Genomic DNA, 16,822 nt, shown 5'->3' on the forward strand with positions numbered 1-16,822 from the left:
CTGGCCCAGGCCAAGGCCCCGGCCCTGCCACTGCGTCTGGGACAGCCGTGTCCCACGCTCTGGGGTCTGGTGGAGGGTCTCCTCCCAGAGCCCCCCAATTCCAGGAATGGAGAGGCTGATGTAGCCCTCCAGGCCCTGACCCCAAGGCCTCCTCTGATGGGAAGCCCCTGCCCTGCCGTGCCTGTGCTAGCCAGAGGTGGCCAGTGGCCAGTGGCCCTCCTGGGGCAGGAAGGCCTGGCGGGCTGGGGCAGGCTGGGGCAGGGCTGGGTGCCTCTGGCCACGGGTAGCCTCACTAGCTGGCGCCCTGAGGGAGAAACAGGGCCGTGCCCAGACCCAGGTCTCCCCGAGCAGAAGAGCTGGGCCAGTCACTCGTCCCTGGGGCCGAGGCTGCCCCCTGGAGACTCCCACAGCTGCCCTCTGGGGTCTCTGCCCTCTGGCCTGGCCTGGCCACGTGGGTCTCAGCACAGCCTTCTCCCCAGAGGGGCAGGGGAGAGCCGCCCCCAGGCAGGGCGTCAGCACAGGGCCGTGTCCTGCTGCCCGGGGAGGGCAGGCTTGGGAGCAGCTGGACCCAGCGTGGATTCTGAGCATGGCTGACCAGCCTCCGAGGTCCTGAAGGGTCACCGCACACGAAGCTATTGACAGAGGAAATATCGAAGGCTCCACCCGCGGTTCCTTGCCCCAGTCAATGACATTACATTTTAATGACCGCTGACGGCCCGAGCCCCGGAACCGCAGTGCTCCTGGAACAGCACAGCGCACGCGAGTCCCACCCTGCGCCTCCCGCAGGGGCAGGGGCAAGGGGGTCCCAGAGGACCATAGGGCACACTCCTCTCCACTCCACCACAGGGCACCTCAGTCCTCACTCCGACCTGCCTGCCGCAGAGCACTGTCACCAGCCCACCGTGAGGGGAGGGCCGCCATCCTCCCTTCCCAGCCGCCCTTGACTGCCGTGCTGACCCTCTGGGCCACGCCGCCCCTCAAGAGCCTTCGGTGGGTCCCCATTATTCAGGATTAGCTCCCAGCCCGTTGGCCTGGCTCTTCCCCGTGGAGCTGCGCGACCCTGGGCACCTTACTCAGCCATCTGGTACCTCCGTTGCCTCCTCCATGAAACAGAACCGACCGACCCAAACTCAAAGCACTGGGTGACAGCCAAGCGCCTGTCCATGAACAGGCCCAGATGGACCAACCAGGGCATTTCAGCATGTCTCGTCCCCGCCTGTACCCAACACCCCTGCCCCTGGTTTCAGACTGTCCACTCCCAGGGCCACACACTGCCCACTGCCCAGGGCCATGCGGCTCAGTGTGTGAGGCGGGCTGTAGGTGCGGGTGGTCCTGGAAGGTGGTCAGGACGGGGAGGACGCTGTCACTAGTCTGGCAGCCCTGTGCCACTGGAGGGGAGGGCAGGGGCTGCGGACAGGGCCCTGACACAAGCCACCCCACCCCGCCTGCCCAGGCGGGAGGTGGGCTCTGCGGGGCATCAGGGCAGGAGCTCTGTGGGAAAGGTCTGGCCCCTCTGGGGTGTGATCCTGGCCCAGCAGACAGAGCAGCCCCACCTGGGAGCCATGCCGGGGGACGGTCACTCTGGGACAGTCAGGAGCCTCCTGTCAACAGGCCGTGCCCCACTCTTGTGTAAATGTGGGAGGTCACTGCTATGAGACCCGTGGGGTACCCCTTCCCCTGCCCAAGGCCGCTTTGTCCTCTGAGCCAGGCCAGGCTGGGCAGAGCCCACCCCTTCCACCCAATCCCCGCGCACAGTCACGCACCTGGCTTCAACCTGTCGGTTAGGGTTAGGGTTAGGGTTAGGGTTAGGGTTAGGGTTAGGGTCAGGGTCAGGGTCAGGGTTAGGGTTAGGGTTAGGGTTAGGATCAGGGTTAGGGTTAGGGTTAGGGTTAGGGTTAGGATCAGGGTTAGGGTTAGGGTTAGGGTTAGGGTTAGGGTTAGGATCAGGGTTAGGGTTAGGGTTAGGGTTAGGGTTAGGGTCAGGGTCAGGGTTAGGGTCCTGTGGAGGGTGTGCTGGAGAAGAGCTCCTAAACAGCGACTGCACGGGAGGAGGACAGGCCCTGGGCCCTGAGCAGTGACATCCTGCAGCCCCTACCTGGTGGGAATCTTCTGTGGGAATGGAGAGGTGCCTGGGCAGGTGGGGGCAGGAAGAGGGCTCCAGAGGAGGGGCTGAGTGGGCGTCGCCTGGGGGGGACCGAGGGCTTCGGCTGGAGGCAGCGCAGGAGTCAGAGCCTGATCCCACGTCCCCACCCCGCCCCCTGCAGGCTCCCTGGGCTCCTGGGCTCCTGGCACCCTCCGGCTCCGTGGCTGAGAGGGAAGTGCTCACGCCTCTGGGACTCAGTTTCTTTGCCTGCATAATGGGAACATACTGCCTGGTCATCAGTGTGGGCCTTAGAATTAATTTTTGAGGACAGTTTCTTATTCACAGAAAAACCAGACGTCTGCGCAGAGTGCCCACCCTGGCTGCGAGCATCTCACGACGCTGTTGCTTTGATGAGGAGTGAACGTCAATGTGATGAGACTGAAGCCCAGGCTGCCCTTCTCTCCCAGGACCTCAGGACGTCCAGCCGGCCGCCCGCCCGTGGGCCCCTCTCCCTCAGGCCCTTTCTGTGCCCCAGGGAGGGCAGGGCGTCCTCGGGTCAGGCGCTGCTGCTCCTGGGAGGGAGGCCCCAGAGTGACCTGAAGGTCCACTGCCTGGTTTCGGGACTCGCCTCTGGTGATGTGCCCTGGGTCACCTGGGTGGGGCGTCCAGTCGCCTTCAGATGGTGCTCTTCAGAACGAAGTCACCAGGCGCAGCTGAGGCTTAGGGGCAGCAGTCCCTGTCCATTTGGGGATTCCCTGCATGGGAGGCTCGTCTTCCTGGCCCACTCACCCTCTCACCACTGTCCACCCCAGGGGGACACCTGGGTTGATTCTGCCTGGACTCCCGTCCACTAGCTCCATGTCGTTGCTTCCTGGTTCGGCTTTGGCCACTGGAGCTTCGGCTGGTGTCGGCCTGGGACGGCCCCCCTCTTGCTGGAGCATGGCCCTGCTTCCTGTGGCCTGCAGGATGCCCGGGCCCATCTTGTGTGTTTAGTGCCCTGGGCCAGAGTCGCCACGGTTCCCTTCCTGGACAGTGGGAGAGGTGGCCGAGATGGCACAGGAGTCAGTGTCGAACGCCCCCGAGCCCTCAGCACAGGCTGGGCCAGAGGCGTGGCTCCACACAGCGGTCCCTGCCATCTCAGCCACGTCTACCACGGAGCCCAGCTCGTCCCACTCGAGTGGGACGGACAGCAGGTGGGGGCGCTGAGAACCAGGCCATGGCGGCCGATGGTGCCCTCAGGAAGCCCTGTGGTGTGAGGCCCCGGACCTCCACGCACCTGGTCTGCAGCCAGTGCCCTTGCCTGCACGCCACCCGCCGCCCTGAATGCAGGTGTCCAGCGCCTCTGCTGCTGGTGGTCACTTTCCTGAGGCCAGAGAGCAGCTCTGCCATGGAGACCAACAGTCCCCACTGGAGAGTCAGACGGGAGACCCCGCTGCCCCCGGGCTGGCTCCCTCTGCCCTGGGGAGGCCCTCGGGGTCATCTTCTGAGCTGGGCAAAGAGCCATTACCTGGAGTCTCCGTGGGGCCGGCCAGCACTCTGAGTCCTGCAAAGGGACGTGAGAGGAGGCACCTTGGAACTAACCTAGAGGAACCTCTGCTGGAGGGGTGGCCTCGGGCGCCATTCAGCATTGGTCCTCAGATCTGTGGACAGGGAAGAGGTGTCCCCACGGAGGGGCCCAGGGAGCAGCTTCTCTTCATGTCTCTGCTCCAACGTCCCCTTCCATCTACTTCCTCTTGGATCTTGTGCCTTCTTCCCAACAGGAATGGGCCGTAAGGTGCCCAGATTCCTGGTTAAACATCGTGGCTGGCTGTTTCTTTCCAGGTGTTTCTAAGGCCAAGTACAAGAGTTGGCCTCCTGTGGGGTGGACCTCCCCCCACCAGTTCACCCATTGACAGCCGAACGGAACAGCTGCCCAGGAAAGTCGGGTCACCCCCTCGTCTGACTTCCAGGGGGGCACACCCGTCTTCCGCCCTGGCTCCCAGGCCTCAGACTCGAACTGAAACTACGGCTCTGGTGAGGCAGACTGGGGCCTCGGCAAGGTGAGGGACACCGGCCACAGCACAATGACAGAACCTCAGGAGCAGGACGAGTTCAGAAAGAGAAGAGTGGCTTCCGTAAGGCAAGACCAGGTGCCTGGGGGAAGGCCCAGCAGAGCCAACAGAAGGTGCTGGAAAGTGAGTGAGGGCCAGAGAGAGAGGCGAGACCTAGACCAGCAGGGAAAGACGTCGGAGGCCAGAGAATAGAGACTACGAGAGGAAACACGGTGAAACACAGAGACTCAATAGAAACCCAACAGGCGGCTAGCGGTGTCCCCGGAAGGACAAACGGAAGCCAGCGGGGAGAACGTCTCTTCAGGGATATTCCGAGACTATGCCCCAGAACTAGAGGGCAGAGGTCCCCACATGAAGGCCATGGAGGTCCAGCACTGTCACTGTGGACCCTCAGGGCAGCAGAGAAGAGCCAAGCCTTCAGGGACACAGGAGGAAAGGGCACCCTCGGAGGAGAGCCCAGGTCTTGGGGCTCCCTGAAGGGGCACTGGGGGCCGAGGGCCGGAGAGCGCAGGCCCGGGTGGCCGGGGAAAGGACTCTTGGCCTGGAATCTCACACCCAGACCAACTGACCTTCAGGTGGGAGGGCTGAATAAAGACGTGGTCAGAATGTGTGGGACTCACGTGGTTTCCTTTTTCCCCTGTCTTAGGGGACACTAGGGGGTGTGCCTCTGTCAGTGAAGGAGGGACCCCGGAAACGAGGCCTGTGAGGTGGAGTGTGCTGACTCCTGCCGAGGCCGTTAGGGGCAGTGGGTGCCTGTCGCGCACCAGCCTGGAGAGTCCCGCACCACGGTGCTGTAGTGTGGGGAGGGGCTCCGCAGGAGAATGCAAGGGCTGGGGAGAACTGGAAGGTGCGTGACAAGTCTGCAAAGCATTTGGGGGGCAGGAAAGTTGGTGGCAGGAGGAATGGTCACAAACCCAGCAGTCTGGCGAGTCCCCCGAGGGTCTGGGGCGGACGGCTGCTCTGCCCTAGCTGGCTCCGAGGCCGCTGCAGAGACAGCGGGAGGCTGGGAGCCGAGGCCGGCCTCTGACAGCCAGAGGAAGTCCCGGTTGTGAGGAGCGGCAGCACAGGGAGCCCTGATGAGTGACAGGCGGAGGGTGGGCAGTGGTGGCAGTGGTGCTGCACGAGGCCCAGGCTGCCTTCAGGACCGTGGCCCGGGAGGCTGAGCTCAGCTCCAAACACGGCAACGAGGACTGGGGTTCGCCACGGAGGGGCAGCTGGACCCACCTGACCCACCCAGACCCGCTGCAGGGAGCTGCAGAGAACCCGCCTGTGCTTCCTCTGGACACAGGAGGGCCGCTGGACTCTAGAGGGGTCAAAGGCCACCTAGGTCACAGAGCAATTCCAGGACCTGCAGTAGCCACCAAAGCATGGTCACTATAATGCAGCACAGTGGCATTCCTGCCGGCAGACCTAAGACCTGGAGAGGCAGGTGCAAGTGAGCACCCTCAGCTGCTCCAGGCCTCCGGCCTCCTCGGCCTCCTTGGTCTCCTCGGCCTCCTCGGCCTTCTCGGCCTCCTCGGCCTCCTCGGCCTCCTCGGAGCACGGGAAGGGTCCTCCAGCTGTTAGGAGCACTCGGGTTCCTAGGTTGCCAAATCTACCCACAAGCTAAACAAACACTGAGTCATCGTTCTAAGAAAGGAAAAGAATACAGCTCTGTGACCCTGGCCCTCCACCCAAGATGACCGCTTCTGACCTTCAGCAGTGCGGTGAGTCTGACCCTAGTGCTTCAGGTCAAAGCGATCAGGTCTGAGAACCTGTAAAACCCTGAAATAATGGCCCAGGACCAACAGGAACACCACTGTTAGTGCCTAGAGTAGCCCAGAGCCCAGGTTCCAGGACCAACAGGAACACCACTGTTAGTGCCTAGAGTAGCCCAGAGCCCAGGTTCCGGGACCAACAGGAACACCACTGTTAGTGCCTAGAGTAGCCCAGAGCCCAGGTTCCGGGACCAACAGGAACACCACTGTTAGTGCCTAGAGTAGCCCAGAGTCCAGGTTCCGGGACCAACAGGAACACCACTGTTAGTGCCTAGAGTAGCCCAGAGTCCAGGTTCCGGGACCAACAGGAACACCACTGTTAGTGCCTAGAGTAGCCCAGAGCCCAGGTTCCGGGACCAACAGGAACACCACTGTTAGTGCCTAGAGTAGCCCAGAGCCCAGGTTCCAGGACCAACAGGAACACCACTGTTAGTGCCTAGAGTAGCCCAGAGCCCAGGTTCCAGGACCAACAGGAACACCACTGTTAGTGCCTAGAGTAGCCCAGAGCCCAGGTTCCAGGACCAACAGGAACACCACTGTTAGTGCCTAGAGTAGCCCAGAGCCCAGGTTCCGGGACCAACAGGAACACCACTGTTTGTGCCTAGAGTAGCCCAGAGCCCAGGTTCCGGGACCAACAGGAACACCACTGTTAGTGCCTAGAGTAGCCCAGAGCCCAGGTTCCGGGACCAACAGGAACACCACTGTTAGTGTCTAGAGTAGCCCAGAGCCCAGGTTCCAGGACCAACAGGAACACCACTGTTAGTGCCTAGAGTAGCCCAGAGCCCAGGTTCCAGGACCAACAGGAACACCACTGTTAGTGCCTAGAGTAGCCCAGAGTCCAGGTTCCGGGACCAACAGGAACACCACTGTTAGTGCCTAGAGTAGCCCAGAGTCCAGGTTCCGGGACCAACAGGAACACCACTGTTAGTGCCTAGAGTAGCCCAGAGCCCAGGTTCCGGGACCAACAGGAACACCACTGTTAGTGTCTAGAGTAGCCCAGAGTCCAGGTTCCAGGACCAACAGGAACACCACTGTTAGTGCCTAGAGTAGCCCAGAGCCCAGGTTCCAGGACCAACAGGAACACCACTGTTAGTGCCTAGAGTAGCCCAGAGTCCAGGTTCCGGGACCAACAGGAACACCACTGTTAGTGCCTAGAGTAGCCCAGAGCTCAGGTTCCGGGACCAACAGGAACACCACTGTTAGTGCCTAGAGTAGCCCAGAGCCCAGGTTCCAGGACCAACAGGAACACCACTGTTAGTGCCTAGAGTAGCCCAGAGCCCAGGTTCCAGGACCAACAGGAACACCACTGTTAGTGCCTAGAGTAGCCCAGAGCCCAGGTTCCGGGACCAACAGGAACACCACTGTTAGTGCCTAGAGTAGCCCAGAGCCCAGGTTCCAGGACCAACAGGAACACCACTGTTAGTGCCTAGAGTAGCCCAGAGCCCAGGTTCCAGGACCAACAGGAACACCACTGTTTGTGCCTAGAGTAGCCCAGAGCCCAGGTTCCCAGGACCAACAGGAACACCACTGTTAGTGTCTAGAGTAGCCCAGAGTCCAGGTTCCAGGACCAACAGGAACACCACTGTTAGTGCCTAGAGTAGCCCAGAGCCCAGGTTCCCGGGACCAACAGGAACACCACTGTTAGTGCCTAGAGTAGCCCAGAGCCCAGGTTCCCGGGACCAACAGGAACACCACTGTTAGTGCCTAGAGTAGCCCAGAGTCCAGGTTCCCGGGACCAACAGGAACACCACTGTTAGTGCCTAGAGTAGCCCAGAGCCCAGGTTCCCGGGACCAACAGGAACACCACTGTTAGTGCCTAGAGTAGCCCAGAGTCCAGGTTCCCGGGACCAACAGGAACACCACTGTTAGTGCCTAGAGTAGCCCAGAGCCCAGGTTCCCGGACCAACAGGAACACCACTGTTAGTGCCTAGAGTAGCCCAGAGCCCAGGTTCCCGGACCAACAGGAACACCACTGTTAGTGCCTAGAGTAGCCCAGAGCCCAGGTTCCCAGGACCAACAGGAACACCACTGTTTGTGCCTAGAGTAGCCCAGAGCCCAGGTTCCAGGACCAACAGGAACACCACTGTGAGTGCCTAGAGTAGCCCAGAGCCCAGGTTCCGGGACCAACAGGAACACCACTGTTAGTGCCTAGAGTAGCCCAGAGCCCAGGTTCCAGGACCAACAGGAACACCACTGTTAGTGCCTAGAGTAGCCCAGAGCCCAGGTTCCAGGACCAACAGGAACACCACTGTTTGTGCCTAGAGTAGCCCAGAGCCCAGGTTCCAGGACCAACAGGAACACCACTGTTTGTGCCTAGAGTAGCCCAGAGCCCAGGTTCCAGGACCAACAGGAACACCACTGTTTGTGCCTAGAGTAGCCCAGAGCCCAGGTTCCGGGACCAACAGGAACACCACTGTTAGTGCCTAGAGTAGCCCAGAGCCCAGGTTCCAGGACCAACAGGAACACCACTGTTTGTGCCTAGAGTAGCCCAGAGCCCAGGTTCCAGGACCAACAGGAACACCACTGTTAGTGCCTAGAGTAGCCCAGAGCCCAGGTTCCAGGACCAACAGGAACACCACTGTTTGTGCCTAGAGTAGCCCAGAGCCCAGGTTCCAGGACCAACAGGAACACCACTGTTTGTGCCTAGAGTAGCCCAGAGCCCAGGTTCCAGGACCAACAGGAACACCACTGTTTGTGCCTAGAGTAGCCCAGAGCCCAGGTTCCAGGACCAACAGGAACACCACTGTGAGTGCCTAGAGTAGCCCAGAGCCCAGGTTCCAGGACCAACAGGAACACCACTGTGAGTGCCTAGAGTAGCCCAGAGCCCAGGTTCCAGGACCAACAGGAACACCACTGTTAGTGCCTAGAGTAGCCCAGAGCCCAGGTTCCAGGAAACGCTTCCCACAATCCCGAGGAGGCCCCCACACAAGGGGAAGTCGGGGAGAAACAGTTGCGTCAAACAAAGCCTCGCCCCTCACTGGGGACTGGCCGTGGCTGGACCCCAGTAGGTGCCTGCAGGCGGGGCAGAGGTGGGGACGGTGTCCGGGGAAGGGGCCCCGCCACCTGTGGAGATGGGAAGGACGACTGCTCAGCACCAAGCAGGGGGCTGGCCCTGCTCCGGACACCACGGCACAGGTTGGCGGGTGGCACTGACCCAGAGGGAACGTGGGGGGGACTTGCAGAAGGAGGAGAGGACACAGACACCCAGGGTCGCAGTGAGGAACTGGACCAGGCATCGAGGTGGCTGTGCAGAGGGTCAGGGCCTCTACCTGACCAAGCAGGATGGGCTAGAACCGGGCTCTGCAGGGCTGGCCAAAGGCCCGGGCCCAGGGCAGGGCAGGGCTCAGACAGCCTGAGGGTCTGGTCAAGAAGAGCATCTGGTCAGGGACTGTCCACGGCAGTGCCACGACAAGAACCCACAGAATTGCAGCCCCCAAGGGACCTGGGGAGGCCCCGGCCTGGTATTGCAGGCGGGCAGCCCTGGGCGGTCCTTCAGTTACTACTGTCCTCTCAGCCCACCCGGGGGGTGATTTACCAACAATAACAATCCCCTAAGAGTGGCCACCAAAGGCCTCAGAACCAAGATCTCATCCTTGACCCTGCCTCCCCCTCATCGGGGTTCCCGGAGAAGGGGCTGCTTCCCTCTCTGGCTGTGCCAGGCTGTGCCCGGCTGTGCCCAGCTGTGCCAGGCTGTGCCCGGCTGTGCAGACCAGAGGCCACAGGCCATTCTCATTTACTGCTCTCCTTTCTTTCTTCAAGATGCGAGTGAGGAGGGCGACTGTCCATGGGGGCCCCAGGCTGCTCTCTGTCCACCACAGAGCACCCGTGGGCAGGACTGCGCCGCCACCTGCACCAGGCACAGGGCCCTGTCCAGAGTGAGTGTGCAATAGGTCACCTGTGCTGGGGGCTGTGGGGACAGCCAGAGGCCGCAGCCCCAGGAAGGCTCTGGAAGTCTGTCCCTGTGGGGGTGTTGGGGGGCTGTATGGCCACGTGGACAGGGCCAGGTGGGGCGTCCACCATAGAGCCCCTAGCCGCCCTGGCCTACTCGGATGCTGCGCCGCTGCCTGACCTGCTGGGCCCCCACCCTGCCAGGGACACTGTAGGTGTCCCCACCCGGGCAGAACTGCAGACTCATGCCACCTCGGAGCCCAGCTTCCTCCTGCTCGTCCTTCCAGTTACTCAAGCTAAAGCGGCTCCCTTCCTGAAGGAGGCCTCTGCTGCCACCTGCTGGCCATCTGCCATGAGGGACACATTGAACCTGAAGACTGGGGCAAGTGTGGCGGGGGAAGGGGAGAGGGAGAGGGGAGAGGAAGGCAGAGAGGGAAAGAAGAGAGAGGAGAGGGGGACTCTCGCGGCCCCCACAGAGTGGGCTCTGTTCTGGCTGTGTGGCCTGGACAGGTCGCTCAGCGTCTCTGGGCCTTGGTTCCTTTCTCTGCACCATGGCGGTGACAAAGCCTCTGTGGGAAGCACAGTGACAGAGGGCATCAGGATCCCTGCTGGGGATCCCTGCAGAGGCTGCGACATTCCTGGGTAGGAGGGCACAGAGGCCGCTGACCCTGACCCTTGGCGCACACCCAGGAGGGGACAGAGGCCGCACAGGCCCACCGCACCTGGAGCCCGCTGCCCTCTGAGGCTAGAAGTCAGTGGCTTCTCCTCTGACACAGGACCAGGAAAAGGCACCAGAGGCCTCCAGGCCCTGTCCAAAGTGGCCTGCACAGGAGGGCCTGTCTCCAGCCGGCCCGTGGCACCTGGGAGGCAGAGAGGAGGAGGCCATGGGCCGGCGGGAAGCCTCTGCTGCCCAGGGACACGGAGAGGGAGCTCTGCTTGACTCGGTCGCCCCTGGGCAAAGGGTGATCCCAGGGTCGGGGCGCTGTCTCCTGCAGGTTTCATGGAGGACGTCCCTGGCCAATGTTTCCCCAAAGATGCCCAGTAACATCAGCACTCTGGTCCACCATCTCTGCAGCCAGGTGCACCCCCAGGGGACTGAGCTGGGGGGTCACAGCCTCCTGGGCTGGCCTGGCAGGGGGACTTCCATAGCAATCCCGCCTGCGCCATTCCCCCTCCCCCTCCCCCTCCCCTCCCCTTCCCCCTCTTTCTCCTCTCTCTCCTCCCCTTTTTCCCCCCCCTCACCTTCCTCCTTCCCCTTCCTCCTCCCTTTCCCCCTCCTCTCACCCTCCCCCTTCCCCTCCCTCTCCCCTTCCTCCTCCCTCTCCCCCCTCCTCCCCATCCCTCCCCCTCCTCTCCCCTTCCCCCTCTTTCTCCCCTCTCTCCTCCCCTCCCTTCCTCCTCCCCCTCCCCTTCCTCCTCCCCTTCCCCATCCCCCTCCCCTTCCCTCTCCCCCCTCCCCCTCCCCTTCCCTCTCCCCCTTCCTACTCCCTCCCCCTCCTCTCCCCCTCCCCCTCTCCCTCCCCCCTCCCTCTCCCCTTCCTCCTCCCTCTCCCCCCTCCTCCTGCCACATGCCCAGCTCCCCTACATGGGCCAGGACACTTCCAAAAAGGCTCCTGTGCTTCTCTGCTGCTGTGATCTGTGCCTGGTAGGGACACCCCATAGTGCTGCCACCTCCTTGGAGGGAGCACTTGTCCCCAGCCGCCCATGTCCACCTCCTTTCCAGTCAGAGAAAACTGCCCCCTGCGTGGCTTCCCTTCCCAGGGCAGCTGATGGCCAGGGAGCTCCTGAGGAGGGCAGCCCAGGGGTCTTGCCCTGATTCCAGGCTCCCGAGGGCTGGACTTCCCGGCAGGCAACTTCCTGCCCTCCTGTCCCTGGTCCCTGGGGGGACCCCACAGGCCGCACTCAGCTGGACTCTACCCCCCTTCCTCAGACGTCCACATGTGTTCCCTGGAATCTGCTGGGCCAGGTCCACGCCTCTCTGTGTGCAGCCCCTTCCCTTGTGTGGGAACCACACTCCGAACCTGCCACCATGGACGGTCCACGGGCCCTCCAGTGCTCCAGGCACCTTTCTGAAGCTTGGACACCTCTTTATGGAGCTCCTCTGGCTGGAAACCAGCTGAGACACAGGCAGCAAGCATCTGTGAGTCCAGGGCGATGGGAGCTAAGAGGGAAATCAGGCAGAGAAGATAATAGGAGGAAGCCGGGTGCAGGGCAAGGCTTCCAGCAAAATGTGCCACAGGTGCAAAGGCCCCGGGGCAGGACAGAGCCTGGTGATGGTGGCCAGCAGAGCCACTCGTCCCAGAACCTGTGAATATCTTGGTGGCACAGCAAAAGGAAATTCATGTTGCAGGTGACTTCATGTGGCCAATCAGACATCACTGAAATGGGGAGAGCGTCCGGTGACCACAGAATCCTGAAAAATGAAGGGAGAGGCAAAAGAGAACGCAGAGTGAGGGGAGTGGGGAGAAGGTGGAGGAAGGGCCACGACCCGAGGGACACAGGTGTCCTCAAGAAGCTGGAAAAGACATGGGCCAGCCCCGACTTCACTCCTGGGACCTCTGGGCTCCAGAGAGCAGATAAATGTGCAGCATAAGTTGAACGGTCACAGCAGCGGGGAGCCGGGGCTGTTCTGGGGAACAGAGGCAGGGCACCGTGGGCCTTCTGACTGGCCCTGGTCTCCCGGGTCCTGGCTGGCTCAGGGGACCTGCCCTGCTGCCATGACAACCATCTCCAGGCCCCGATGGGCAGTGACACTGGTGTGTACTTGGCAGAGCAGGCCTGGAACAGAAGCAGGGCCTCCCAGGGGACTTCACCCATCCGGGGACGTAGGCGTCTCTGTGCTGCCCACCTGCAGGTTGGTAGCTCTCAGCCCCCCAGCAGCTGGCCTGCAGCACCCAGTGGGCCTCACACTTTCACCCGGCATCTGGGGGTCCCTCCCACTCACCGCACACAGGGCAGCCTCCAGCCGACCCACCTCTACGCCATCAGAGCCTCCCGGTCACCTCGATGTCCTTCTCCTGTGTCCACAGGCATCAATCAGAAAACCCTTCAGGCAGATCTCCAACCTAGCCCAGCCCACCTCGCTCCCCCCACCTGCCCCTCTGGCCTGGCCCCGTAGCCTGCCCACCCAGGACCTCAGCAGACTCCACACCTCCCCACGTCTGTCCACACAGAAGGGGCCTGCCATGTGCTCCCTGCTGAGGCTCCTGGTGGCCTTGGTGGCGACATCTGACCCCTCTCTCTCTCTTTGTCCCCAGTGGGTCACCTCACTCCTGCTCAGATCCTCAAGGTCTCCCAGGACATTGGTACCCCTGTGACCTGTGCTCAGGAGTCTCCTGCTGGGCTGGCAGACAGTCGAGGGTCCCCTGACCACCCTGCCATCTACAGCCCTCCCCCCAGGAGCCTCAGGCTGACCCAAGAGCTGCCAAGCTGAATTTGAGAGCCAGTTCTCAAGACGGGCACTGTGCTTGCCTGGACACTGCCGAGGCCCCGGCCCTGGGGACAGTGGGAGCTGGCGCAGCCTTGTGGATGTCACTGGGAAAGAGGAACAAAGGCTGTGACCCTAGGGACTTCCCCCCAAGAGCCACCGGTGCTGGGCCCTGCCGTGGCTGCACCCCCGTGCTGGTCCTGGGCTCCAGGACGGGTGCCGAGGCGGGTGTGCTGGCTGCCCTCTCTAGGGGACCCTGTAGCATGCCCTCCTAGGGACAAGGCCAGTGGAGAGACCAGTCCAGCTCCATGGTCTGCAGGCTGGGAGCTCTGGCAAGGTGCCCGTCCTCTCTAGCTTGTCCCCTGGGAGATGGGTCCTGTCCTCCTGCCCGAGGAGGGCCCTCTGATGCCGCCCTGGTCTTGGTTTGCAAGCCTGCTGTGTGGCCTCACTGCCGCCTTCCTGAGATGACCAGCTTCACCCCGCTGTCCTAGAGAGGCGTTGGGAGCGTGTCCGAGTCCACCTTGATGGCAGAAGCCCCACAGCCCGGGTGGCTCCCTGCGCTGGCTTCTCACGTCCTGGAGGCAGAGCCCAGAGCAGGGCGCCATTGGTTTTGGGGGAGCGGCCTCTTCCTGCCGGCAGACGGCCATCCCTTACACGGCAGGGGTGTCCACGAGAAGTCCTGCTCCTTCCCTCTTACGGGCTCCGCTGTCACAGCCTGACCCTCTCGCAGTCCACCCAGCACCAGCCCTTGGGGTGGGAGTGACAAAGGAACCCTTTGGGGACCCAATCCTCAGCCCTGGCAGGCGGCTCTCCAGTGAAGAGCAAGCCCACGGCCTGTCTGGGTGCCGGCCACCGTCCCCGCCAGGCAGACGCGCATGGGGTCCAGTGAGGCAGCCCCGCGGGAAGTGCCCAGAGATGGGGACTGCACTGCTGTTGGCTCCTGGGCTGTCCTGGGCCCAAGGGGACAAGCAGGGGCCCCACTGCCAGACAAAGCACAGAGGTGAGTTCAGGTGGGTTCCACCACAGGGATGGTCTGCACGCCAGGACGCCCTGTGCACTGTCAGGACAGAGCCCAGGACAGAGCTGGGCCCCGACTCCCACCCTCAGCCAGAGCCCGCGGGTGGTCAGCCCACGTGGCAGAGGTCACGGGTCAGGCCCCACCCTACCCCAGGGCCCTGGGAGCATGGAGGCCGCTGCCAGTCTCTGTGGGCAGTGTTCCCCCCTGCCCTGGTGAGGGTGGCCTGCCTTGTCCTGAGGACATGATGTTGGTGGCCACCAGGTGGCACCCTGACACCACACATGGGCCCTGCTGAGCTTTTCTGCTGGCCCTGCTGGGCTGTGCCCAGCTTATGGGCAGCTCTCTGGGCACTGGCACTAGCCCTGGGGGCTGCCACTCCGTTTTCCCGTTTCGTGGCTAGGTGAGGGTCTCCCAGAGGCCCCAGGTGCTGTCCCCGCAGTCCCCCGCTAAAGTGCTGCTCCTTTTAAGGGGTGGGAAGTGCTCTCACAGTCTGCCCCTCTGGCCTCACGGTTTTCTGAGATGGGCCCTGACCACAGACATGGGTGCCCCTGCTGTTCTGGAGGCCGGAAGCCCAGGACCCCCGTGTGAGCAGGGCCAGCCTCCCAGGACACCAGGGCGGATCTCTCCAGGCCTCTCCTCGGGAGGTCAGTGCCCCCGGGTTTGAGGACATGGGCAGGTGGGCTTAGACCACCCTGCTCCAGCGTGGCCTACCCTGAGCTAGTGAGAGCCTCAGTGGCCTTTCAAATAAGGGCACACTCGGGCCTGGGTCTAGGACTCGCCCTGAGACTCTGGGGGGCAATTCAGCCGCACAGACAGGCCCCACACCCCGACCCCTCAGAGCACCTTCACCTGGTGCAACCTCTGCCGGTGGCAGGGATGCAGCCTGGGGTGCACCCGATGTCAGGAGACAAGGTGTGGCAGGAACGGTGGGTGAGCACTGGGCGGAGGGGCCGTGGTGCTCCTGGGGAGCCAAGAGGAGGGTGCAGCAGAGCGGCCGTGGCTCTCTGCGCGGTACAGGTTCAGGAAGCCACTTAAAAGTCCCATTAAGCTGACAAGCGTGCTCAGAACCAGAAAGATGCTTCTTGGGCATTTCCTGCTCAGGCCGACCCACTTGCCTGGGAAAACCGTGCCCCAGGGAGCGCCTTGGACTGGGGTCTTCCCGTGGCAGTGTCATGCCTAGGATCACTCCTGCCACCAAGTGGGACCCCCGTGCCACCTGAATGCATGACACTGACCCCAGGGTGGACACCCGGAGCCAGCCTGGGGTCCCAGGCCTCGGTTCTGGCCCCCTGGACAGCTCCCTGGGCAGGGCCGCGGCCCTGGGCCCTCTGTGGGTGTTGGCTTTTCCAGCAAAGCCCGAGGGAGGGGACAGAGAAGAGGCCACAGCGCCCTGTCCCTGAGGGGAGAGGGAAGGCCGGGGGGAGGGGGGTTGGCACTCACACGCCCCGGAGGGGTCCGACCTCAGGACCCTCCTGGGACCAGTGCGTGGACGTCCAGGTGACAGCTGTGCAGGGAGACCCAGGAGGGAGGCGCTGCCCCTGCAGAGCCTGGGTGGCCCCATCAGCTGTCACCCGGGAGCCCCCTGCCAAGCCTGGTGGGCACCGAGTTGGAGAGGGGCCTTGGGAAGCAGGCCCAGGGCAGGAGCTGAGGCCAGGCCCGGGATGGCCCCTCCACCTGGCTCTCCCACCAGAATGTTTCCGTGTTCTGAAAAGAGACCTGGGTTTCTGAGAATCGGGAGCCTGGCACCCCACCGCTCGACCTTCCCTTCCCAGGCAGAGGGTCCTGGTGGGAATCCAGCACTGGCCCCAGTGGCCCGTGATGGGCAGGGGCTCAGGAGCGCTGTGCTGGCTGCAGGCTGCAGGCAGAAGGAATTCCAGGAATGACGACTGCTTCAGCCCAGCCCCAGCGCTGCCTCCTGCTGGCCCCTTCCCAGCTCCTCCCCTTAGTGTGGACATGGGGTCTGGGCTCCCGCCCCACGGAGGTGAGATCATGGGCTGCCTCCTTATGTCCTGTCAGCTCCCCAAAAGTAATGGGGAACAGATGCACCGCAGGACCCGAGTGGGGGGGCCAAAGACCGCGGCCGCCAGCTGCAGCTGCTCACAAGCGCTGGACGCTGGACAGGCTCCCGGGAACCAGCACTGGACTCTGGACAGGCTCCTGGGAACCAGCAGGTGAACTACGTCCCTAAGCGAGACAGGACAGGCACTCGCCAGGCCCTCCCGTGGCCCAGGACCCCCCCCCCTGTGGCCCAGGCCCCCCTGCTCAGGAGGGAAAGCCCCACCCCCACCCGGTGTGTAGGCCAGGAGCAGCTGCCCCCAGCACTTCGCTGCAATGACACCCCCATTCTGGCCAGGTGGGCGGGCCAGTGGGTCAGAACCCTGAGTGCCTGGGCGCCTAGGCAGCCCAGGATGCTTGATGCAGCAGCGACCTCCAGGGCCCCCTGGCAAGGCCCATAACACCACCAACTGCTGAGCACCTGGCAATCACATAGCCCCGTGGCACAGAGGCTGAAGAAAAGAGAAAAAATGGGGGGTCATGGGGGTGTGGGGAGGGGGAAGCTGACACTTTAATAGGCAATCAGGGTAAAGGAACGTCTAG

The sequence above is a fragment of the Callospermophilus lateralis genome, chromosome 8 (genome assembly GCF_048772815.1).
Source record: "Callospermophilus lateralis isolate mCalLat2 chromosome 8, mCalLat2.hap1, whole genome shotgun sequence".
NCBI lineage: Eukaryota > Metazoa > Chordata > Mammalia > Rodentia > Sciuridae > Callospermophilus > Callospermophilus lateralis.